Below are 26,094 nucleotides of genomic sequence, written 5' to 3'. Positions count from 1 at the left end.
AATTCTAAATATCTTTGATCAGTCCTGGCACGGTTTAGGGACATCACCTTGGAGCATTCTTCGTGTCACCCAATCAAGCCTGCACCCAAATGAAAACCTGCCAAGGAAACAAACATCCCATGAGGACTGAAGGAGAAGCATCAGGAATAGTGACAGGGATGGAAATGTTCTTTTGCAGAGCTCATGGTTGTTAGCTGGTCTCAGAGGGTCCCCAGAGTACCTCTGCTGCTGATTAAGAACAAGGCAGAGAGGTCTCCTGGTCCCCCAGGCTCCCTCTTTATAATTTCTCAGGACTGCTACTTCTTTGTGGGTGATGCTCCATCCCATTGGTGCAGGATGTTCTCCTTATCTCTGATTGATGGAAATAAAGACAAAGGCAGCCAGAGGAGCCAGCAAGCTTGGGTCCCCAGGCAATTGCCCCAAGTGCCTTCCCTGACATGTGAGCCCTTATCACTGGCAATCTCCGGGTAGAATCTAGATACTCACGTGGAGCCCTGAACTTGGCCCACCTTCCATCCCTCCATATTGATAAAGAGCCTCTCTATGTGCCAGGCATGTATAACCAGGCATCAAACGATTAACAAGCAATTAATGCAAACCAGAGATCTGCAGTGCATTGAAAGCGTCTGACTCTTTGTCAAGCATCTGCTTGACAAAGTCACAAAGGTGGAAATTTCTGGTCAGAGCCAAACAGCCTGTCTGAGCACTTGACGAAAGCCAGCCCATGTCTCACTTCAATTTTGCAATTCATATCTCAGCTTCTTTTTTCCCAGTAGTTCCTGTAAGCAGAGGTCCCAAGATGCCTGGCGTGGGAATAGGTAATAATTATGCGTTGGTTTTTCTCCATTTCCCCTCTAGATTCGCTCTCTCCCTTCTCCCGGCTCCCATTTCAGTTTGTAAGAGACTGGCCACTGTGGACTTCCTCAATGGGTCCTCTGGCTCCCTTTGAGTTTGGGTCAATAGGAAGCACCAGAAACATATTGAAGGTATGAGGCACCCCAAAAATGTAAGACAGGTCTCAGTTAATTTAGAAAGCTTCTTTTGCCAAAGTTGAGGACGTACACCCATGGCACAGCCTCAGGAAATCCTGACAACACATGCCCAAGGTAACCAGAGCACAGCTTGATTTTATACATTTTAGGGAGACATGAGATAGCAATCAATATATTTAAGAAGTGCACTGGTTTTGTCCAGAAAGGCAGGAACAACTCAAAGCAGGGAGGGTCTTCTAGGTCGCTGGTAGGTGAGAGACACATGGTTGCATTCTTTTGCTGTTTCTTATAAGCCTTTCTAAAGGAGGCCGTCAGAATAGGCATCTATCTCAGTGAGCAGAAGGATGACTTCCAATAGAATGGGAGGCAGGTTTGCCCTGAACAGATCCCAGCTTGAATTTTCGGTTAGCTCAGTGATTTGGGGGGCCCAAGATATCTTCCTTTCACAAAGGGCAGGAGGAGAGAGGGCAGAGTATTCACCCCTAACCCCATCTCCTTCCCTGGGCTGTGGTACAGTGAAGCTCTGTTCTTCCCCACAGGACCACAGTCATATGGGGTAGCTCTTCCTATGGCATTCTTCCTATAGCTCTTCCTGATAGAGTTGATGAAACCACTCCCTTCCCTTGAGCCTTCAAGCCCAGGGGTGGTATCAGCCCAGGGCACTTAACTACCTCGAATTGGCTCCCTTAACCCAGCCCACCTCCCTGTAAATAGTCACTACACTCTCTTCAGCCTCTCCTTTGGAGTGCCGTCTGCCTCCTGCTGGGACCCTGCCTGAGACAGATGTTTACATAAATACTTTGAGACTAAAGGATTTACATCAATCCCAGAATTATTTCCCTAGTGAGCACAATATTTTATGAAGGGTCTCATTTGTAAACTTAAGAAAGAATGGTATAAGTGAATATGTAAGAAATCCTTTTTCAGTATCTTTTTCCCTCTAGGAGGCTTTCAGAAAGCTTAAAATCCCCTGGAATTGGATGCTCCTGGATTTCTGGCTTGCAATCACTGCTCAGCAATTATTTAGTAACTGCAAACCCCTCAAAGAACAAGAACAAGCAAGGAAAGTCTCACCAGGACATTCAGGGTTCATTGCAATTTGGTTCTGAGCTGCCCCTCCATCCTCCCCTCCAAGTCTGTGCCCCTAAAATCACAGCCACCAGAGCACTGCCTCTCCTCTAGGTTCATTCTGGATTCTTTGACTGGCATGTCCCGCTCCTTCCAAACACACCCATCTTCCACCTCTTCCTTTACTGAAGTCCTAGTCGTTCCTCAAGGCTCAGTCCATATCCTACCTTCCCTCGCAGTCATGCCTGATTCCCTACTCCTCTGGACCATTAGTTCATCTCCTGTTCTTTCCCTTCCTTCAGTTCCCAGAATCGTTTTATTTTTTAAATTAATACTTAATAAAATTGGCTTTCTGGGGGCCATAAAATTCTGTAAATTTTAACATGCATATAAAATCATGTAAACACTATCGCAAACAGGAAACAAACAATTTCATCAACCATAGAAACTTTCTCATGCTATCACTTTGGAGTCATGTATATATATGCATGTGCATACATAGGTATGTGTGTATATATACATACATATATATTTATCTATATGTGTGTATATATATATAGTGTATATACATATGTGTGTAATTGAGTAGTGTATTTATATATACACTCTCAGTCTCTCTCTATATATAAATATACACTCTCAAAGTCTCCTTCTCTCTCTCTTTCTATATATATATATATGATGTTCATCTATATAATATATATATAGATATAGATGTTCATCTATATATATAGAGAGAGATATTTATTGCAAGGAATTGGATCACATGATTATGGAGGTTAAAAACACAAGATAAATGTTCATCTATATGTATATAGAGATGTTCATATATATGTGTATATATATGTGTATATCTATCTATCTCTCTCTCTCACATATATGAGAGAGAGAGAGAGAGAGAGAGAGAGAGAGATTTATTGCAAGGAATTGTATCACATGATTATGGAGGCTAACAAATCCCAATATATACAGGGTGAGTCACTGACCTGGAGACCCAGGAGAGATTAAGATAAATCCCAGTTCAAGTATGAAGGCCCAAGAACCAGAAGAACTGATCAGGAAGTTCTTTCCCAAAGGCCTGCATGCTCAAGACTCAGGAAAAGCTCATGTTTCTGTTTGAGTTCAAAGGCAGGAAAAGATGATGTCCCAGCTCAAGCAGTCAGGCAGAAGGAAGGCTCTCCTACTCAGGGGAAGACAAGCCTTTTGTTCTTTTCAGGTATTCAGCTGATTGGATGGGGTCCACTCACATAAGAGAAGGTACTCTGCTTTACTCAGTCTACCAATTTAAATGTTAACTTCATCAGTGTCAACATCCAGAGTAATGTTCCACCAAATATCTGGGCAGCCTGTGGCCCAGGCGAGTTGACACACAAAATTAGCCATCACAAGCATATAAACGGAATCACAGAACATTTAAACTTTTAAGAATGACCCCTTTCACTCCATAAATGCATTTTAAATACATTCAAATTATTGTGTGTATCAGTGTTTCATTCTGTTTTTTTTCTTTTGTAGAGTAATATTCATTGTGGGGACTCACCACACAGTTTGTTGATTGATATCCATTCATTCACTGAAGAATATTTAACTCATTTCCAGCTTGTAAATGATGAATAGGGCTACTGTAAACATTGGTGTGTAGGTTTTTGTGTGACCATAAGTTTTAATATCTCTACGATAACCTAGAAGTGGGATTATTGGGATCATTTAACCTTATAAATACATTTTGTAAGAAACAGTCAAAATATTTTCCACAGTGTTTTGATCACTTTATATTCCTACTGGCCATGCACAAGTGTTTCCAGTTGTTTCACACGTGAAGCACTGGCATTATTAATAATGTCCTCTTTTGGTTTATTATGTTTTTTTTTTTTTTTACCATCCTAAAAGGTACATAGTGATATCTCATTATGGCCTTAATTGGCATTCCCCTAATGTCAAATGATCTTAAACATCTTTTACTATACTAATTTGACTTCCATATATGGTCTTTGATCTTTGCCTGTTCAATTCGTTTACCCATTTTCTAACGAGGTTCGTTTGTTTTATTACTGTTGAGTGTTGAGAGTTTTTTTTTAACACTCGAGAGACAAATCATTTCTCAGCTATGTGATTTGCAAATATTTTCTCCAAGTCTGTAGCCCGTCTTTTTGTATTCTTCATGGCATTTTTGTAGACCAAAACTTTTAATGCTAATTAACTCAGGCTTTGCTTTCATGTGAAGAATTCTTACCACTCAGGTGATGAGTGCATCAAAATCTCACAAATCACCTCTAAAGAACTTACTCCAGCCAGGCGCAGTGTCTCACACTTGTAATCCCAGCACTTTGGAAGGTCGAGGCAGGTGGATCACCAAGTCAGGAGTTTGAGACCAGCCTGGCCAATATAGTGAAACCCCATCTCTACTAAAAATAAAAAAATTAGCCAGGTGCTGTGGCACACACCTGTAGTCCCAACTACTCAGGAGGCTGAGGCAGAAGAATCACTTAAACCTAGGAGGCAGAGGTTGCAGTGAGCAGAGATCATGCCACTGCACTCCAGCGTAGGTGACAGAGCGAGACTCTGTCTCAAAACAACAACAACAGAAAACTTACTCATGTAACCAAAGCACATGTTCCCCAAAAACCTACAGATTTTTTTTTAAAAATTGAAAAAAGAACTCCTGATGAATCCCATGTTACAAAGGTTTTCTCCCATATATTTTTCTAAAAGATTCATAGTTTTACCTTTTACTTTAACTTCATGACCTTCTCTGTATCTTGTGTTACTTTTTGCATAAAGTATCCAGTTTATATTGAGATTCACGTCTTGCAATACAGATGTCCACTTGTCCTGAAATTATTTGTTGAAAAATCTCTGTTTTTTCGTTGATTTGCCTATGAATAGATGCCAAAAATCAATTAACCATGTTTGTATGAATTTATTTCTGGACTCTTCATTCTTTTCTATTGACCTATGTATTGATTCCTTCACCTTTCTTGCATATTGCAGCATTGTGGCAACTCTTTAAATTGAGTAGTGTGACTTATTCCACTTCACTCTTTTTTGACATTGTTTCAGTTATTCTGATTCTTTTTTTGCCTTTCCACATAAATTTGAGAGTAAGCTTGTCTATACGTACAAAAAAAAACCTGCTTCAATTTTTATTGCAATTGCTTTAAATGTATACAGCGATGTGGAGAGAAGTTTGCCTGGGGTGTTTCTTCTTCTATTAGGATCTGCTTTGACTGCATTCACCACTGTTTTATCATTTTCAGCACACAGATTCTACATATGTTTTTTAAGCATATACCTAACATTTTCGTTATTTGGAGATATTATAAACTGCACTTTCTGTTTACTAGTTGTCCACTGCTACTATACAAGAATAAGACAGATTTTTAAAATGTTGACCTTGTTCCCTTATTTATTAGTTTCAGGAGGTTTTCCTAGATACCTTGGGATTCTCCATGTACAAAATCAAGTTATCTGTGAATAGAGACAGTTTTATGTGTTTATTTCCCATCTATATTCCTCGTATTTCTTTTTCTTATCTCATTGCACTGGCTGGATCTTCCAGTATAATATTGCATTATATTGGTAAAAGTGGACACCTTGAATTGTTCTCATTTTTAGGGTGAAAACAGATACCCTTTATCAGATTAAGGAAGTTCTCTCTTATTTTCAGTTTGCTGGCAATTTTATGAATAGAAGTTGAATTTCATCAAACTCTTTCTCTGTATTAACTGATATCATTTTTTTTCCTCTTTACACTACTAACATGGTGGATTACATTGATAGATTCTGGGTACTGAACTATCTTTGCATTCCAAGGAAAAACTCCACTTGACCATTATGTACTTTTCTTTTAATCTATTACTGAATCTGATTTGCTAATATTTTAGAAGGACTTTTACACCTGTACTCAGGAAGGATAATGGCTTAGAATTTTCTTGTCTTATACTGCCTTTATCCAGTTTTATGTTAAGATAATTTGGGCCTCATAAAACAAATTGGCAAGTGTTCCCTTCTTTCTTTTTGTTGGAAGAGATTGTGGCAAATTTGTGCTATTTCTTCTTAAATATTTGGTAATATTCACCAGTGAAAGAACTCTTCTGATGCCAGAGATTTCTTTTTCAGCAGATTTTTAACTATGAATTCAATCTCTTTGATAATTAAAAGTTCTAGTTATCTCTTACATCTTGGTTGAGTGTTGCTAGTTTGTGATTTTTTTTTTCGAGGAATTGGTGCATTTTATCTAAGTTGTAGTGTTTATAGGCATATAATTACCCAGAATCTGTTCTTATTTATTCCTGATATTTATTTGTTTTATCTATTTTTTCTTTGTCAGTCCTGCTAGGTCCACCACATCAGATGGTCCCTCTCACAGTTTCATGTTTCCGTTTTTTCATTGTTACAGTGTTGTTTCTAAGTACCTTTTATGCATTTTCCCTTCCCAAGGTTCTCAGGATCTGGAATAGAGCCTCACACACTGAACGGATGGCATTTTTTTCTTTATTCTTTTCTTTAATACTTTTTTCTTTTAACTAAGAGAAGCACCCACAAGCCTGTGTGTAGGTCCTCTCCTCTCCAAAGGCAGTTCCAATTCCCTGAGCTAGATTTTTTTTTCTTTTTCTTTCAGTAGTTTTGGGGATACAGGTAATTTCTGGTTACATGGATGGGTTCTTCAGCAGTGAATTATGAAATTTTAGCTCACATGTCACCCAAGCAGTGTACACTGTACCCAATATGTTTTCTTTTATCTCTCACCCTCTTCCCAACCTCCCCACTCTAAATCCCCAAAGTTCATTATACCACTCTGTATGTTTTTGTGTCCTCATAGCTTAGCTCCCACTCATAAGTGAGAACATACAGTATTTGGTTTTCCAGTCCTGAGTTGCTTCACTTAGAAAAATGGCCTCCAGTGCCATTCAAGTTGCAGAGCTGGATGTTGATGACACCTTGGTCTGCTGCCACCACATTTATTTTGTGAGAAGCAGCAGCGCCCACTACTGGCTCCTAGGGGGAGCTCATCACGCCTCTCTACCACCACAGGCTGCCTCCTGTGGGCAGGAGTTCTCAAGTGCATTGATCAAGTGCATAGATGTTCCCTGTGTCTAGGAGTGTAGATTTTCCTTACTTTTTGCCCATGGTATTGCTTTGGGATTTTTCCCCTCTTACTCTGTTAAGTCTGCGGAGGAAAGTGGGGTTATAGAAAGCTTCTATTTAGGAATCACTCAGCCCTGCAGTTTCTGCCTGTCTATCTCTTTCTGGACTTTTTGGGTCATCTCTCACGCTCACTCTTTCACTCTCTCCAGAATGAGAGGTCTGTTCTGCTCTCAGCATGAGGCCAAATACTCTGTTATCTTCTTCAATGGTTTTCTAATGTGTCTTTAAATTGCTCCATCTTCAGTTGTAACAGTGATAGAATGCAGAGACTCACACTTGAGTAGTATGGACTCAGAAAAGGGGTGGAAGAGGCAATCCAGCCTGTTGTCATGGCTCTATGTCTTGAGTCCGTATCAAAGTCAGAAAGAAAGACTCCACGTGATCCAGTCTAGCTCTTTCAGAGACATGGACAGTGGTTTGGAGCAAAAGCTTTTTGATATGAAAGAGTGTGTTTTTACCCTGCCCTTCACTCTATCTGTAGATTTCAGTCAGGTATTTTGCACAGGGCCTTAGGGGAAGCTGTGGAGGAAAAGCATTGGAAATCCAGCTGCTGAACCCTCAGCCATCATTCTAAGACTTACTGTGGTTCAGCTGAAGATCAAGAGGCCACTATAGCCAGGCACAGTGGCTCATGTGTGTAATGTCAGCACTTTGGGAAGCTGAGACAAGAGAATCACTTGAGGCCAGAAGTTTGAGACCAGCCTGGGCAACAGAGCAAGACTCTGTCTCAGAAAAAAAAAAAGACCACCACAGAGACTCTATAGCCTTTCAAAACAGACTATAATTCAGGTTATCCTACAGCCAGAGGCATCCCTGATAACAGACTGATATGGTTTGGCTCTTTGTCCCCACCCAAATCTCATCTTGAATTGTAGTCCTCGTGTGTGGGGAAGGACCTGGTAGGAAGTGATTGGATCACAGGTTCAATTTCCCCCATGCTGTTCTCATGACAGTGAGTTCTCACAAGATCTGACGGTTTACAAATATGGCACTTCCTCCCTCTCTTTCTCTCTCCTACCACCATGTAAGACATGCCTTGCTTCCGCTTTGCCTTCTGCCATGATTGTAAGTTTCCTGAGGCCTTCCCAGCCAGGTGGAACTGTAATTCCATTAAACCTCCTTTCTTTATAAATTACCAAGTCTCAGATAATGTCTTTATAAGAGTATGTGAACAGACCAATATATAGACCCTTTGGCATAATTAAAACTCAAGCTTCTTCAACTAGAGAAAAAACAATCAGCTGACAATATTTTAGGGGCTCCCAGCAGTTTACTCCATCTACAAAGCAGGCTTTCTGCTCATTGATCCTATTCCATTTCGCATAATGTCAAAATCTTCAGGCCCTGGTGGATCTCTGCCTCAGATCCTATCCGCCTCTATCTCACCAGCTTATGCCAAACCTTAAATCCACTCATAACAAGCCAACCACAAACACTTCAATGATTCCCCCAAATCACATTTATTGCAAGAGCTGTCATAAAATGATCAACAGAATCCAAAAGCATCATTTTCAGTCACTTCTCATCATAAACTCCATTCAGCATTTTTGAAGGAGAGAAATTAAGTTGAAAGTGAAGAAAGATTCTTAGAAAGCATCCCCACAGTGCCGTTTTTCAAAGACTTAATCAAGACTTATTAAGTTTTAATTGCATGTGAAGCACATAACTAGATACTCTGATGAACACAAAGCAAGTATGAAGTACGGTCAACCTTGAGAGCATCCGCTCTGGTAGAAAGACAATTAGACCTCAGACCAGATCTTAAAATCCAGATTTCTTATTTACTGGCTGTGTAATTCAGATTCTAGACTTACGACAAATTATTAAGAAATCTAGGGCTCAAAGAAGAACCAGTGAAACTATGGTGATAACCCCCAGTGGTATTTTGTGAGGAATAAAGTTAAATAACCAGGCTGGGCATGGTGGTTCATGTCTATAAACCCCAACACTATGGGAGGCAGAAGACAGAAGAGTGTTTTAGCCCGGGAGTTCAAGACCAGCCTGAGCAACATAACAAGACCCTGGCTCTAAAAAAATTAAATGATAAAAAAAAATTAGCTCAGCATGGTGGCATGCACCTGTCGTCTAAGCTACTCAGGAACGGAGATGGAAAATCTCACTTGAGCCCAGGAGTTTGAGGCTACAGTGAGCTATGACTGCACCACTGTGCTCCAGTCTAGGTAACAGAGTGAATACATTCCCTAAAACAAAACAACACAATTGATGGGTACTTGGTTAATATCGGCTGGTCAAATGGTTACAAGGATGGAGGCTTGCATCTATGAGCTTACTATCTAGTTAGAACACCAAGAAAAATATAAAGCAAATAATAGGAGAAGAACCGTAAGTTATGCACTGGTGGTAATATAAACTGCATACCTACGTGATGAGTGGAAGAAAGAAAGAAAAAAAAGCATTAATTGAAGAGTGAATTTGACCAAGAAACAGAAACACTTTGGAAAGGAAGGAAGGAAGATGTAAGCTGTGCCTGGAAAATGGGCACAGTTGCGATGAGCAGAGAGAGAGAGCAGCAGGTGGTGGAACTCCTGTGAATCGAGCAAACTACGAAGGGTATTTTCAGCTTCCAACATCCCCATGCAAGCCTTCAGATGCCCTCAGGAACCAAACAAAATGAAAACACTGTGCAAAAGCTATGTACCATTTGGCCTCTAGCTATGCCTTTCACTACTAAGCTATATGCACCGTCACCAGAAATGACACATACTCAGGATTTCCAGGTTCAGTCTCTCTGCCAAAACTGCTCCAGGATTTCTGGCAGAGCAACAAGCCTAAGAGACAGTCAGCAGATATCTACATGCAGAGGTCTTCCTTAAGCATGGGCGTCCTCCTACTCCAATCGCTTGTGTTCTCCAAAAGAAGAATTGTTATTCTCCTCCTTGAAATAGATAAGATCAAGATTCCATGAAAGATGGTAGAGAAGGATGCAAGGAAACTCCCTCGGGCTTCTGCAGCCCCCAGAAAAACCCCCATCAGCACACTTGTTGTAATGTTTGTTTACATGTACAAGTGCCCCACTATTTAGAGTGGCACGAAGATGTCTAACAAAATCTGGATAAATTCTAGTTATCAAGCTAGAAAATCTATTTCCTATAGCCAAGAAGAAATGTCTTGTATTAGAAAGGGAAGCAGAAAAGATTGAGCATTTTCAAGAGCAGATTCTCAGCATTCTGCACCAGGTAGCGCTCTAGACACTCTGGGTATTACCTCCCTTGGCAATTGCAATGACTTGAGGACGTTGGTAAATGTCGCCTTAATTTACGAGTATTGAAAGATATTCCAGGTAAAGAGATGAGGCAACTTGCTGAAGATCACACTGGAAAATGATAAAATTGGAATTTGAATTTAGGCTTGTCTGGCTCAAAAGCCTCTTCTGAAAGCATTAAATCCTGAGTCGGATTAGGTGACCTGAGAAGGTGGAAGTCACATTGCATTGTCCCTCTTCTGTATGTGTCCACGGAAGTTAGAGTAGTGATTTGTAAGAAATGAAGGGCAAATAAATAAATGAAAATTAGGTGCAAATGGAAAGGCAGAAAGGTGTGGAGGGAAAGAATTCGATACACACAAGAGATTGGGGACAGAGTTGTGAGACATCATTACCTAACGTCATTATAGTTCATTATGGATGCTTCACAGCCCTAAATTTTGTATTTATTTGCAGCTTCTTTTTGAAACGCAGTCTCTTTGACATGAGAGTCATGCCGACAAAACAAGATTGATTAAAGTTTCTAATTATCTGTCATCACAGCATGACCAGTGGCAAATGAAATGCATTTGTGTTTCTTCCAGCGAAAATAGAGAATTCACTAATGCAAGCCATAAAGCTCTTCTGGCTCACTTCAATGCTCAGTAAAAACCTACACAGCAAGGCAATAAGTCGAGTGGGTGACATCACACAGCCTCTCAGCAATGCTGATTTTTCATTAAAAAAACAATTAGCCAGGGCTGAAAGTAAGAACTTCAGAATGAGTCTTCAATGCAGACATCTTATAGAATAATTATTCTCTTTCTGACTTTAATTTTGGTCCTACATGCAGCCAGGTTATATCCGCAGTCTCTTTTATCCTCGTATCATAGCCACTAAACAATGCTATTGAAATTCTATATGAATAGATTATTTAGAGCAACATTAGCTGCTATAACAAATAAACTCTTAAATTATCAGTGACTTAACACAGAAGAAATGTATTTCTTATTCAAGTAACAGTCAAGTGCAGGTGTTCCTAACTGGTCAGCAGCCTTCCACGAGATGATTCAGGGATCCAGCCTCTTTCTCTCTTGTGGTTGCCCCATCCTCTACAGCCTCGAGCCTTCTCAATCCAGCCAGTGTATGAGTCAAAAGAGGAGGAAGAAGGCATAACAACCGTTGAACCTCTTTAGTCTTTAAATGGCACTTAATTTTCACTTTACTGACAAGAACAAGTCACCTACATGGCAGAAAGACTAGACAACTACTTTCTGGTAAAACACTCTCCCCTGGGACAGGGTGGACTTTGGTGGCAGTTAGTGATCCTGTTACTATTGTTTCTTTTGGCCTCCAACATCCATATTAACCTTTATCAATTTTTTTTTTCTTTTGAAACAAGGTCTCGCTCTGTCACCCCAGCTGGGGTGCAATGGTGCGATCATGGCTCACTGCAGCCTCTACGTTCCAGGCTCAAGTGATCCTTCCACCTCAGCCTCTGAGTAGCTGGGATTACAGGCACATACCACCACATTCTGGCTAATTTTTAAATTTAGTGTAGAGACAGGCTCTCACTATGTTGCCCATGCTTGTCTCAAACTCCTGGGATCAAGGATCCTCCTACCCGGTCTCCTGAAGTGCTGGGGTTACAGGCACGAGCTACTGCACCCGGTTCATATGCATCATTTTTTTTCTACACATAGAATATATCCATGTCCTCCTTAAGAGCGACAACCCAAGGTCTCACTTGATACTGCTACTGTGCAAAGCATGGGAACTCAGAAAGACAATAGCCATTTCCCCAGTTTTTAGGAAGCACGTCATGATATGATCAGTTGTACACATAAAAGAAACCATCTGCCCTCCACACATTTAATATACACAGTGGAGACAAAACAAGGACCAGAAAACCATAAAACAACAAAAAGATCTCTCCCAGTCTTCTCTTTGTTAAGGGGGAATTCAGCACACCCCAGTAACATCCTGTTTTCTGACTTCTTTCACCAGAGCAGCAGCCTTACATATATTCAGTGTGCCTTCCAACTTACGCTAGACAATATTTTTCAAATGTGCAAACTATAATTGCATGTACTTATGGCATAAAAAGTGATGCTAGGATACATGGGCACAGCAGAGAATGAATCAAGCTAATTAACATATCTATCACCTCAAACACTTATTATATGAGTCCTCCTGTCGAACGGAACCTCTGTATCCTTTGACCGATGCCTCTCCATTGCCCCCACCCCAGCATGTAGTAAACACCACTCTATTCCCTGCATCGACGAGTTCGATTGTTTTAGATTCCACCTATAAATGAGAACCTGCACTATTTGTCTGTCTGTGTCTGGTTTATTTCACTTACCGTAATGCTCTCCAGGTTCATCCATGTCAGACAACACCTTTTCTGTTTATCTGTTGCATGACATGGGTCTATGCCTTCTCAGATTCTGATATCAGTAACCTCAAAGCCCACCACCCAAACACCAAATCAATGTCACATATTTTAGGCTTTTTCTAATTGCAGCATCCTAGCATCCTTCATCATGAAGGAGCTGACAGTGAGAATCCTACTGAAAAAAAAAAAAAGCCTCCACTCTTTCAACAGAATTCTGAAATGCCCCCAAATCAACATTAGAAGAATGTCATCCTAGGGATGTTACATGTATTTGGCAGACTATGTTTTAAGATTTTTATATATTTTTTTAATTAACTTCTTAGAAACAAATAAGCTATGAAATTGCATTATTTCCTCCAATCTCTGGTTTGATAATTTTATATGTGTTCAGGTACTGACTGTAAATAAATGTGATCAATTGGGTAACAAATATCTCAGGCTATATGTTTGTATCATCCCTTCAAAGTAGCCTTATGAAGAGTCAATATTCACATTCCTCTTTACAAACCATTTTCAAAGCCTTCAATACTTTCTTTTTGACCATCTCCGTAGTGACAAGATTTTGTCAGTAGGCCATTTCCAAACATATAATTTATTTTCAAAGGTATCTATTATCAAGTCTGATGATTAAAATGAATGGTCAGAGTACTACCATGTGGAGTCAAATATATGGGGTATACTTCAGCGGGAATATAGGAATAATTTGTGTATGAGGATCACAGGTAGAGTTTTGTAAAATTAAGCACCCCTACGTGGGAACTGGGACTATACATGTATCACTTTTCATATTGCAAAAAGGTTTGAGGAATAATTTAACATATACTGTGAACTCACCACCAAGTTTAAGAATGAAAGTCTTGCTATAAATTTGAAGCCCCCCCCCCGTCCCACTGTCTAGTGGCATTATCAACTCCCCAACAACCTACCCTCATCCAGAGTCACTCATGTTCTTTCCCTGGGTTTATGTCTTTTTATAGGTGCCTTTATAGTTCATTACATGTTTATTGCATATGCATCAAAATGGTCCATCACATTATTGTGTAAATTCTTGAATTATAAACAAACAATAGACTACGTTCATCCCCATACAACTTCCCTTTTTCTTTGTCTTGCATTTGTAAGATTTCTCCATGTAGATAAATATAGCTCTAGTCCATTCATTGTTCACTTTCCTTTGGCAATCCACTTGATGAATCCACCACAATTGACTCTGTTCTCCAGCTGTTGGACATTGAGCTTGCTTCTAATTCAGCAGAATCACATACAGATCTGCTGTGACTATTTTTGCAGATGCTTCCTTTCGCATTTTTGAAGAGTTTTGCATGTGCTCTGCTTATCCAGGTACAGACCCATGTTATGCAACAGATAAACAGCAAAAGTATTGACTGGTGTTCTAGTCAAGTGCTTTTCCAAATGTGGTCCATGGACCAGCAACATTCACATCTTCTTGGGAACGTTCCAGAAATGCAAAGTACAAGACCCTGCCAAGACTTACTCAGTCAGAAACTGGGCTGGGTGGTGGGTTCCCGGGTAGTGATCTGTATGGTTACAAGCTTTCCAGTTTTTAACAAGATTCTGAGGCTCACAAACATTTAAGTACTGCTGTTCTAGTTTAGTAGAATAATACCCTTCAGGCTGGTTGCTGCAGCTCACACCTGTAATCCCAGCACTTTGGGAAGCCAAGGCAGGCAGATCACTTGAGGTCCAGAGTTTGAGACCAGCCTGGCCAACATGGTGAAAACCTGTCTTTACTAAAAATGCAAATATTAGCCAGGCACGGTGGCACGTGCCTGTAATCCCAGCTACTCAGGAGGCTGAGGCAGGAGAATTGCTTGAACCCAGCAGGTGGAAGGTGCAGGGAGCCGAGATCATGTCACTGCACTCCAGCCTGGGTAACAGAGTAAGGCTTTATCGAAAAAAAAAAAAAGAAAAAAAAGAATAATGCCCTTCATTCTGCATGTCTTTTAACCCAAATCAATCTTTGCAAAATGTTCTGCAATGGCTACAACATTGAAACAAATGCAGAAACTCCCATGGGCTGCTTCAAAACACAATATGCATTTTCATGAAATATACGAAGCTGTAAGAAAGAGCTTCGAAAAACACAAACCATAATATGAACAAATAATAACCAACATGGTAAATTTATTTTAAAACACAGTTGAGTTGCATTATAAGTCACGACTCATGGATCTGAAGACAGCCAGAGAAAAGAAAAACACAGGGGCATAAAGTCATTCTAGTCAAGTGTAAGTGTTAAGAAAACATTCAAGAACATCCCAGGCATTAAATATATTTCTGAATGAGTTTCAGTATCATCTCCCATATGGCATGGAATTGTTTTCTTCCGCATTTCCATGTGTGTTCTTGCTTGCATTTTTGCTGTCTGGACTACTTAAAATTCTATGCTCTTGAAAAAAATGAGGAAGCAAACAAATAGAAAGTCGTATCTCAGGACCTGTTGGTCAAGCATGGCAGCCTTCTGGAGTGAAACAGAATGGTGAGAATTTTCCAACCCCAGGCACTGAGGGAAGGGTACCAGCCAGGTTAATAGCAGGTCAGCAAACCAGGCATGGGGCAGTAGCTAGGAGCATGGCAATTTCTCATCACAATGCAAGAAAACATCTGATACTATAGGTCTTCTGTGTCACTGGAGACCCCGAGAGGTAAATAAACATGGCTTAGGTCAGATACACAGAACACTGATGGAGAAATCTAACAATCGCCAAGAGTTTTCAACTGGGATAGGGTCTTGTCAAAGAGCAGAGAGTAAACGGTCAAGAATAAAAAATGTCCCCATTTTTGCTGAGGGGTTGCTAGAAGGACTGAGGATGAGAAACAGTGGAAGCTGAAGTCCAGGGAAGTGTGTAAGGAAAATCACACACAGGAAACCCAACAGCAAAAGACAGGGAGGGTGTAATCTGGGGATCATCCTGGGGCTGGCTGCCTTTTAGGGATCAGGGCTCCCTGAAGAATGATTCAAAAGCAAGTCCTCAGATGGAGAGATGGAGCCATGGATGCACATTTGGTTTCAATCAAGTTAGGCTAGGGATAAGTGCAAGTGAGAGGTGAACTAAGGGTGTGTGAGGAACATCGATAAGGCTAGATGTACAGAGCTAGGAAGACAGATCACGGGGAAATGAACAGGAAATCCATAAGAGAAGGAAGAAGAGGCCGGGTGCGGTGGTTCACGCCTGTAATCTCAGCACTTTGGGAAGCCAAGGCAGGTGGGTCACAAGGTCAAGAGATGGAGATCCTCCTGGGCTCGACTAAGTAGAGAAATGCTGCCTCTTCGAAAAATAAAAAATTAGCTGGGGATGGTGGCACGTGCCTATAGTCCCAGATACTTGGGAGGCTGAGGCAGGAGAATCACTTGAAACCTGGAAGCAGAGGTTGCAGTGAGCCAAGATTGCGCCACTGCACTCCAGCCTGGCGAATGAGACTCCATCTCAAAAAAAAAAGGAAGAAGAAACAACTCAAGTCCCTGCTGGGTGCAGTGGCTCATGCCTGTAATCCCAGTACTTTGGGAGGCTGAGGTGTGCAGATCACTTGAGGCCAGGCGTTCAAGACCAGCCTGGTCAATGTGGTGAAACCCCGTCTCTACTAAAAATACAAAAATTAGCTGGATGTGGTGGTGGGCACCTGTAGTTCCAGCTATTTAAGAGGCTGAAGCAAGAGACTCCCTTGAACCCAGGAAGCAGAGTTTGCAGTGAGCTGAGATTGTACCACTGCACTCCAGCCTGGGCAACAAAGCCAGACTCTGTCTCAAAAAAAAAAAAAGAAAAGAAAAGAAACAAGTCCAGTGTTTGACCTACTTCCCTATGCTTCTCTTTTCCCAAGGCATTTATTAACAAATGGTACAATTCCTCCCCTTGAGGGAATGCGGCAGGTGGAGGAGGGGTGCGCTGGAGTACGGTGGTGTAATCACAGCCCACTGTTACCTTTAACTCCTAGACTCCAAGACTCAACTCCAACTCCTAGATGCAAGCAATCCTCCCACCTCAGCTCCTGAGTAGCTAAGATTACAGGCACACAGAACATCCAGCTAATTAAAAAAATATATTTTGTGAGATGGGATCTCCCTATGCTGTCCAGGCTGGTCTTGAACTCCTGGGCTCAGGCAATCCTCCTGCCTCAGCCTCCCAAGTAACTGGGAGCACAAGCATGAACCACCATACCTGGCCCATACTGAATCATTAAGGAAGGTAATTAGGGGAAAAAATTGGAGCCAAAAAAGATGGAGGAGGGGAGGAGGAATGGGTTAAGTAGCCCAGAGCGCCAAGAGTGAGAAGTCAGAAAGCCAAGCTGGGGACATTCCGGGTAAGCCCCAGACAGCAGGACCTGCGTCCACAATGTGAAATCTGAGTTCAGTCAATGGAGCCAAACAGGATGGGCAACACTCTCCTCAGTCACATGCAATCAAAACGGAAGGAATGGGCTTGCTGATAAAAATCCTGGGCTCAGAGAAACGAAGAGAATAAAGAGTCCTTATAAGAAGCCTTCTGCCCTCCGGGTGGGCTGTGGCTCCAGGCAAGTAACCCAGACAGATATTGGACCTAGAAAATTGGATACTGCTAAGTTTGACAAGGCTAGAAGTAGCAGGGCTTCTTTCACGGAACCCTTAAACAAACAAAGGTCTCGCTCACAAAGCAGGCGCTCTCGCTTATTTGTAAGTCTAATTTGTGCAAAACCGCCCGTGGCCAAAGGTAGATTTTCCTACCCAACCCAAACCACTTTCGCTGTGACGACACTAGAATCTTTGGGCTGCTTTGTGTTTGTTGAACTGAAATGAACCCACATTTGAAGCCAAACATTTGTGGAGTGCCAGGTCTCGCACTCAGGTGAGTGAGACCGAGTTCCCGAGACGTGGAAAGAGAGAAAAATGCATTCAAACTCCTGTGGTCAACTCATGTCAAGGAGCTTCTGATTCCGGAGTGATTTCACCAAAATGTCATCTGAAATCAGACCAATTGCAAAAGCACTATCCATTACTATCTTGAAGCTTTGGTATAATACTATTTGCTTAGGAACAAAACCGATCATTAAGTTGGGCCCAATATGGGCTGAATTCACTTCATAAACTACTAAGCGGACAGTTAAACGATGGCAGTGCTGAGCTCTCAGCTACTTTACGTTATTTATCTCTAATCTTCTCCATCATACTCAGATTATCAGTGTGGATCCAGCAACATGAACACATTTTGTTCTTGAGTTAACAACAACAAAGATTCAGTTCTGGGCAAGCCTATAATCCCAGCACTTTGGGAGGCCGAGGCGGGTGGATCACGAGGTCAAGAGATCGAGACCATCCTGGTCAACATGGTGAAACCCCGTCTCTACTAAAAATACAAAAAATTAGCTGGGCACGGTGGCGCGTGCCTGTAATCCCAGCTACTCAGGAGGCTGAGGCAGGAGAATTGCCTGAACCGAGGAGGCGGAGGTTGCGGTGAGCCGAGATCGCGCCATTGCACTCCAGCCTGGGTAACAAGAGCGAAACTCCATCTCAAAAAAAAAAAAAAACAAAAAAAAGATTCAGTTCTGTCAATTCACAACCCTTTTGTTTTGTTTTAGAGACAGGGTCTCACTCGGTCGCTCAGGCTGGAGTGCAGTGGCACCATCATGGCTCACTGCAGCCTTGAACTCCTGAGCTCAAGCAATCCTCCTCCCTCAGCCTCCCAAGTAGCTGTGGCTATAACCCTGGGCCACCACACCCTGCCAAATTTTTTTGTTGTTTTTATTTTTCTGGAGATGAGCTCTTGCCATATTGCCCAGGGTAGTCTCAAACCCCTAGACTCAAGCAATCCTTCCACCTCAGCCTCCCAAATGGTGGGATTATAGGTATGACGAACCTGTCCCTGGCCACAACATTCTCTTTGATGTAATTCTCTAAAAGCATGCTTAAATTAAACAACTTTGTAATGTATTAGGCCAAATGTATGCCCGATAATTCACACTGAAGTATTTTCCACTTAGATTGCCCGAGTCTCTTGCAGATAAGAAACTGTAGTAAGAAACAGGCCCACTGGGAGTATAAGGCCATTGAATGGAACACAATGCCATAACCTATGCTATCATTTGACTTATTAGTAAAATAAGTCCATCAAAAACCAGGTACAAGTGACAATCATCCTGAGGTCATTATTTCTGTGCTTCCAAAGGTAGACTTACAATGTGGCTTCTCCTCTAGGTCTGTAGAGTAATGTATGACATATGCACAGGGGCAGCCCTGGGCAAATCTTGCCCGGCTGACCTCCAAGCAAGACAAACAGAACCAAGGGTGGGCACAGATTGGTCTCCAGAGACTACTGTAACAGGTCACCATGCCATTCATTATCTTAAAGTTCTGGAGGCCAGAGGTCAAAGTCAACACTCCCAGGAACACCAATTCCCGTTTGCTGTTGGGCAATGACCACGGGAAGCCTTGGGGAAATGGCCCTGTTTCAGGAACAGGAACAGGAACTAAGCCAAAATCTCCTGCCTCCTCTCTGGCCATTCCCCTTGCAAACCAGCTTCTCATTGCATCTCAAATGTAGATGCTCTCTGCATCAGCCCACCTCGGTTCCTTTGCTCCTGCTCCCTATAGAATGAATGCCCTCTCCTCCAGTGAAAACCTCCTCGCCCATCAAGGCTCAGACAAATGGACCCCCTTCTGATCCTCATGCAGCCAACAACTTCCTCTGCTGACAGGCAGCACGTGGCTTGTATACTCTCAGCACACACCCACCCTGTGTTGGGCTATGTGCACGCAAGAAATGCCCCTCAAAATGTGCTCTTAAAACCAGCAGCATCTGCATCCCTGGGAACTTGTTTAAACTGCAGTTTCTCAAGTCCCCCTCAGACCTACTGGATCAGAGAGTCTGAGAGTGGCGCCCAGTAATCTGGGTTTTAATCGGCCCTCCAGACTCAGTTGGGCACTCGGGAAATCACGGGTACAGGCTACTTCTATCCTACAGGCAGTGCTTGGTACACAGAGAGAAATGATGGGATAGATCAGATTACTCAGGCAGCTTTGAAAAATATACTGCATGGTCCTTATTTGCCCCCACTGGAGGCTCTGGGCAAGACCCATTCCTTGCCTCCTCCAGTTTCTAATAGGCACTGGCATTCCTTGGCTTGCGGCTGCATCCTTCTCATCTCCACCTCCACCTTCACGTTGTCTTTTCCTCCCTGTATGTTTTTTGGTTTTGTTTTGTTTTTTGGAGACACAGTCTCACTTTGTTGCCCAGGCTGGAGGCTCAGTGGCATGATCTTGGCTCACTGCAACCTTTGCTCCCAGATTCAAGCAGTTCTCCTGCCTCAGCCTCCCGAGCAGCTGAGAATACAAGTGCCCACCACTGCACCTGGCTACTTTTTGTATTTTTAGTAGAGCCACCACATAAGCCACTGCGCCTGGCCTGTACTGTGTTGCTTTTAAGCCAGCAAATTTATGGCAATTTGTTACAGGAGCAATTTGAAACTAATACACATGGAGCATAACTTAGTCCACAGGCTTTGTTCTGCCTCAAGACATTGACCATAGGAAGCCTTGGGAGAATGTAAACTCCCAGGTACTTTTGGGGCTGGTGCCTCCAGATAAAGCCACAGTGGCCCCAGAACAAACTGTTGAAGACGGTGACAGGTGTGCACAGTTAGAAGGGAGGCTTGCAAAACCCAGAGAAAGCCACAGAACCAGAAAAGCCAGAATCTGGGGAGAGAACACACATCATCAGCTACAGGTGCAGTGGATTCACACCTAAGACCCAGGTCTACCTCCGTCCATGAATATAAACAATTCAGGATTTGGCTGGATGTGATGATTCACACCTGTAATCCTAGCACTTTGGGAGACCAAGGTGTGTGAATCACCTGAGGTCAGGAGTTTGAAACCAGCCTGGCCAACATGGTAAAATCCCATCTTTACTAAAAATACAAAAACTAGCTGGGCATGATGGTGGGTGCCTGTAATCCCAGCTACTCAAGAGGCTGAGGCAGGAGAATCACTTGAACCCGGGAGGTGGAGGTTGCAGTGAGCCGAGATCGTGCCATTACACTTCAGCCTGAATGAGAAGAGTAAGACTGTTGCAAGAAAAAAAAAAGAAAAGAAGAAAGGAAATTCAGGATTCCAAGACTTGCAGTGTGTATCCTAACCGTCTGCACTGGGACACTCCAGGGGTCTGGGTCCCTGCGTTATGACATAGTACTTGTCTCCCACCTGGCTAGGCTCTTGCATCTTTCCAGATGGCCCTGTTTCAGGAACAGGAATTGGTCAGGCTGCTACCTGTGTTAGTTTTCTAGCACTGTTATAAGAAAGTACCATGAAGTAGGTGGCTTTACCAACAGACATTTTTTTGTCTCACAGTTCTGCAGGCTGGAAATCCGAGATCAAGGTGCTGAGTGCTATGAGGGAGGGTCTGCCCCAGGCCTCTCCCTTAGTCTCTGGCAGCTCTGCAGGCAATCTTTGTTGTTCCTTGGCTTGTAGATCTCTCCCTTCATGATGTTCTCCCTGTGTTTGGTCTATGCTCAAATTTTCTCCCTTTTTGTAGAGATAGAGTCTAGCTCTGCCTCCCAGGTTGGAGTTGCAATGGCAGAACAAGAGCTCACTGCACCTCCAACTTCTGGTTCTCAAACGATCCTCCTACCTCAGCCTCCTGAGTAGCTAGGGTATAAGCATGAGCCACCACGCCCAGTGAACTCTTTAATTATTTTTGGTAGAGACAGTTTTTGCTTTGTTGCCCAGGCTGGTCTTGAACTCCTGGCCTCAAGCGATCCTCCCACTTCGGCCTCCCAAGGTGCTGGGAATACAGGTGTGAACATCCAACTCCCAGCTTCTTTTATTATAAGGACCTTGATCATATTACAGTAGGGACCCACGCCACTCCACTATGACTTCATCTTAACTAGGGACGTTACAATAAGCCTGTTCCTAAATAAGGTCACATTTGGAGATAATGGAGGCCAGGACATCAACATAGGAATTTTAGGGGGATACAATTCAACTCAGAACAGTGCCCAAGGGCTCAGTGCCTTCTTGCAGATTTCTCTGATGTTATCTGCTTTGATTTCTGTTTATTCCCACCTCCAGGACACACTCTACCTATCTCGTTGAGCAAGGGCAACCCTGCCCTTTGGTGCTGGGTAGACAAGAGGACTGCTTTCCTGGCCTGTCACCAACTATCACCTTACCCTTCAGATACCTTGTTCCCACTATTGAACTGGAAATCGTCCTAGCACTTAAAAGTTACCAAGCTGGTAAAGGATAGGCATTCCATAAGTAGTCCTTGAATGAACTGATTATTGACCATTGAACAGGTGGGATGTTCGTCCAGACTGTGAGCTGCACAGGCTGCTGGAGGCATCTGCATTGACCTAAGCCATACTCAGCTACATCTTCAGACATGGCATTCTCTATCAATGCGATACTACAACGAATGGCTAAGAATCCTTAATTCTGTAACTCCTACACTGCAGACTCAGGTTAGACACATGATGTGGCAAAGGAAAAGAAGCACCTAGCTTTTGGATGAGTCAATAAAGGAAGGCCGGGCATGGTGGCTTACGTCTGTAATCCCAGCACTTTGAGAGGCTGAGGCAGGGGGATGGCTTGAGGCCAGGTTAAGACTAAGTTAGGCAACATAGCAAGACCCTGTCTCTACAAAAAGTAAAAAAGTTAGCAGTGCATGGTGGTGCCTGCCTGTAGTCCCAGCTACTTGGAAGGCTGAGGCAGGAGATTTCTTGAACCCAGGAGTTCAAAGTGGCAGTGAGCTATGATCATGCCACTGCACTCCAGCCTCAGTGACAGAGTGAGAGCCTGTGTCTCTGTGGCTTCAAAGGCTTAGAATGTAAATGCTATGGAACTTGAGGCACTGTTATTAGGTATAGTTTCCCTTAGGCATTCAGGCTGAGTTCAGCGTCATAGTTATCTAGATAGACATGACCATCTCCCCTCCCTCCATCCTTTCCTCTGTTTGGGTGAAAATAAAAAGATCACTACCCATTTTTGAGGTACTGATACGTACCAAAGGCCATGAGCCAATCAGAGATAGCAAAGCAGAGAACCATTCCATTTCCTCCTCTTCCACAGAGTTCATTATTTCATCTAATTTTTTAAATTAAATATTAAATATATAGATAAGAATGTTTCCAATTTATATCAAGTTTACAAAGAAAATCTCTAACAAATGGGAAGGTCCAAAAACCCAGATCTACACAATTTCAGTGACTCAAAACTAATATTGCACTGAAGTCCATAGCTGATTTTCTCCATGAGTCACTTAACTCAGGGGAAAGTACAAAAGACAGGAAATATTCCACACCTGCACACTTGATCTGGTCACCTTAAGTCAGCCCAAGTTTATATTCCATGAATTACAGCCTACGAGACACACTCTGCTCCCAACAATCGTCTTAGATTCCTTTTGCTTTGTGGATGCATTATGTCTGTTTTCATTCAGGTCCTACCTCCTTGAATATGAAGGAAGGAGGAGGGAGGGAGGGAGGGAGGGAGGAAGGAAGGAGGAGGGAGGGAGGGAGGGAGGGAGGGAGGGAGGAAGGAAGGAAGGAAGGAAGGAAGGAAGGAAGGAAGGAAGGAAGGAAGGAAGGAAGGAAGGAGACAGAGAAGGAAGAAGAGAGAAGAGAGAAAAGAAGGAAAGAAAGAAGAATGAAAGGAAGAGAGAAAAGAAAGAAAGGGAGAGAGGAGGGAAGGAAAAGGAAGGAAGGAAGGAGAGAGAGAGGGAAGGAAGAAGAGAGAAGAAAGAGAGAAAGAAAGAAAGAAAAGAAGGGAGAGAGAGGAGGGAGGGAAAAGGAAGGAAAGAAGGAAAAAAAGGGAGTGAAGGAGGGAAAGAAACACAAAGAAAGGCAAGTGAGGCTGTACCTTGGCTTTTAGCTTATCTATGAGGCCCACCCTAAATGTACAAGACACTCTCTACAGGCAGCACTGATTCCGAAATTCTCCCTGGCTCTCTCCTCACACCGGATTCTGGTCCTCTCAGAGCCAACCCTGCTGACTGTCCCAGGCTCCAGCCTCGCCGTGATGCTTGGCATGGTTGGCCCTCCCCCAAGGCTCAGCTGTCCTTAAGAAAAATCCTGGTTTTCCACACCATGAATTGGCCTCTATCTGCCTTGGAAATGCCCCCTCTGGTTTCATTTGGCCCGTTGAACAGGCTCCACTCACTCCCCCCATGAGCAAAGACCAGGCCTCCAGGTCATATTACCCCTCTCTGTTGTCACCTGCTTCTCCACTCGACATTTTTCCCAGACTCCCCGTCATCAACAGTTGTCATTGTCGCTCCCATTTTCAATGCTCATTATTTGCCATTTTTAATAGAGGTGTAAATCCAGATCATAAAAAGCACTTCTAAAAATAGAACATCTTTGCTTATAGAATAAAAGTTTGTGTGCACACGCACGCACACAAACACACAAAACCAACAGTTCGTGAAACGCCTGTTTGCAAAATAAAGCCACGCCCTTCAAGCTGTGAATCACACTGTCCCCAGAAAAGGTGCCGCTTGGCTGTGACCACTGGCCAGGGTCAGTGAATCAGGCTGCTACACACCTATTGAGGAACTGCAGCCTTGTAGGTTGTATTCAATGGTCATTTCTACCTGTCACTAACTCCCCTTTCTGGATGAGCAACAGCTCTATTAATCAGGAAAGACCTTGATGGACACAGCTTTCCTATCTCCAGATTCAAGTGTGCTGTGGGTAGCTTGCAGAGCATGGCGAGGGCACCGGGCCGGTCAGCCTGCTCACTGCTGCCTGAGAGGGTCAATGAATGTGATTACAGTGCTGCTTGGCCCAAAGTGTCTCACTCTGTTTTTTTTTCCCCTCTCCCTAAAGAGTGGTGTGATTACTTTATGCCAAACCACTCAAGGATAATTCATGCTGTCAGGAAACCCTTGTATTTGCCCATTATCCAGCAGTTTGGGGCTCACTTCCTATTCCAGAGTGGCATGATATAATGTAACACGATTTGAAATACTGTAGAGCAATAACCGAAGTAACACAGTTTGACATCTTGAGTCTCAGAGGAGGCAGACGCACGCTGGCTACACCGTATTTCCACTTCCCCACTATCTGCTGTTGGTATTATTTACTTTTTAAACCATTGTGTGTTTTTAAATGTAATTAGAAGAGTGAGGTGTTGGCAAAAAAAAAAAAAAATTCTCAGGCTTGAGAAGAACAGTTGATGGCTTATCGATCCTCAAATTGAGACCTTCCAGTGGGACTCTGGGAGGCCACACTTATGACACACTGTAGACTTTAAAGTCAGTGCACGGCAAGCATGGTGGCTCACACCTGTAATCCCAGCACTTTGGAAAGCTGAGGCGGGAGAATCACAAGGTCAGGAGTTCAAGACCAGCCTGGCCAACATGGTGAAACCCCATCTCTACTCAAAATACAAAAATTAGCTGGGTGTGATGGCACATGCCTGTAATCCCAGCTACTCGGGAGGCTGAGGCAGGAGAATCGCTAGAACCCAGAAGGCGGAGGCTGCAGTGAGCCGAGATTACGACACTGCACTCCAGCCTGGTGACAGAGCAAGACTCTGTCTCAAAAAAAAAAGAAGAAAAAAAAAAACAAAAAAAAAAGCAGTGCACAGCTGGTCATGGTGGCTCATGCCTGTAATCCCAGCACTTTGGGAGGCTGAAGCAGATAAATCACGAGGTCAGGAGTTCAAGACCAGCCTGGCCAACATAGTGAAACCCCATCTATACTCAAAATACAAAAATTAGCCAGACTTGGTGGCACAAGCCTATAATCCCAGCTATTCAGGAGCCTGAGGCAGGAGAATTGCTTGAACCCAGGAGGTGGAGGTGCAGTGAGCTGAGATGGTGCCATTGCATACCAGCCTAGGTGACAGAGCAATATTCACATAAAACACGTAAGAAAAGCAATAATCGATCTAAAGTTGAGACAGTTTAGAGATTATCTCACTCCCATTCTACAGGAAACTTATCATCCCTAATCATATCTAGGCTGCCAATCTGTGCCCTACCATCCCTTCAATCTAGAATTCTTTGCAACCTCTTTCCTCTCTACAAGACCCCAACTTATTTCCAAGCCCATTGTAAATGTCATCTTCCCATGAACTCAGTAAAAGCTAAGCATTTTATCGAAACTTCAAATCAATTGCTGGATTTCTTCTTTTTTTTTTTTTTTTTTTGAGATGGAATTTCGCTCTTGTCACCCAGGCTGGAGTGCAATGGTGCGATCTTGGCTCACCGCAACCTCCGCCTCCTGGGTTTAGGCAATTCTCCTGCCTCAGCCTCCTGAGTAGCTGGGATTACAGGCATGCGCCACCATAC

General features: G+C 42.9%; 1 protein-coding gene across 2 annotated transcripts in view; it reads right to left on the bottom strand.

The window, feature by feature from the left end:
* Positions 1–26,094, bottom strand: part of LOC118149171 (uncharacterized) — a 300,718-nt gene that overhangs the window by 79,257 nt on the left and 195,367 nt on the right. For both annotated transcript variants that reach the window (XR_013528662.1, XM_078354318.1), the window contains exon 11: positions 4,787–4,936. The gene's annotated coding sequence lies outside the window, so the exon portion shown is untranslated. The remainder of the gene's footprint in view (positions 1–4,786; positions 4,937–26,094) is intronic.

This window comes from Callithrix jacchus, chromosome 2 (assembly GCF_049354715.1).
Source record: "Callithrix jacchus isolate 240 chromosome 2, calJac240_pri, whole genome shotgun sequence".
Lineage (NCBI taxonomy): Eukaryota > Metazoa > Chordata > Mammalia > Primates > Cebidae > Callithrix > Callithrix jacchus.
The sequence above is the reverse complement of the archived record's forward strand: the minus strand, read 5'-3'. Positions and strand labels throughout refer to the sequence as shown.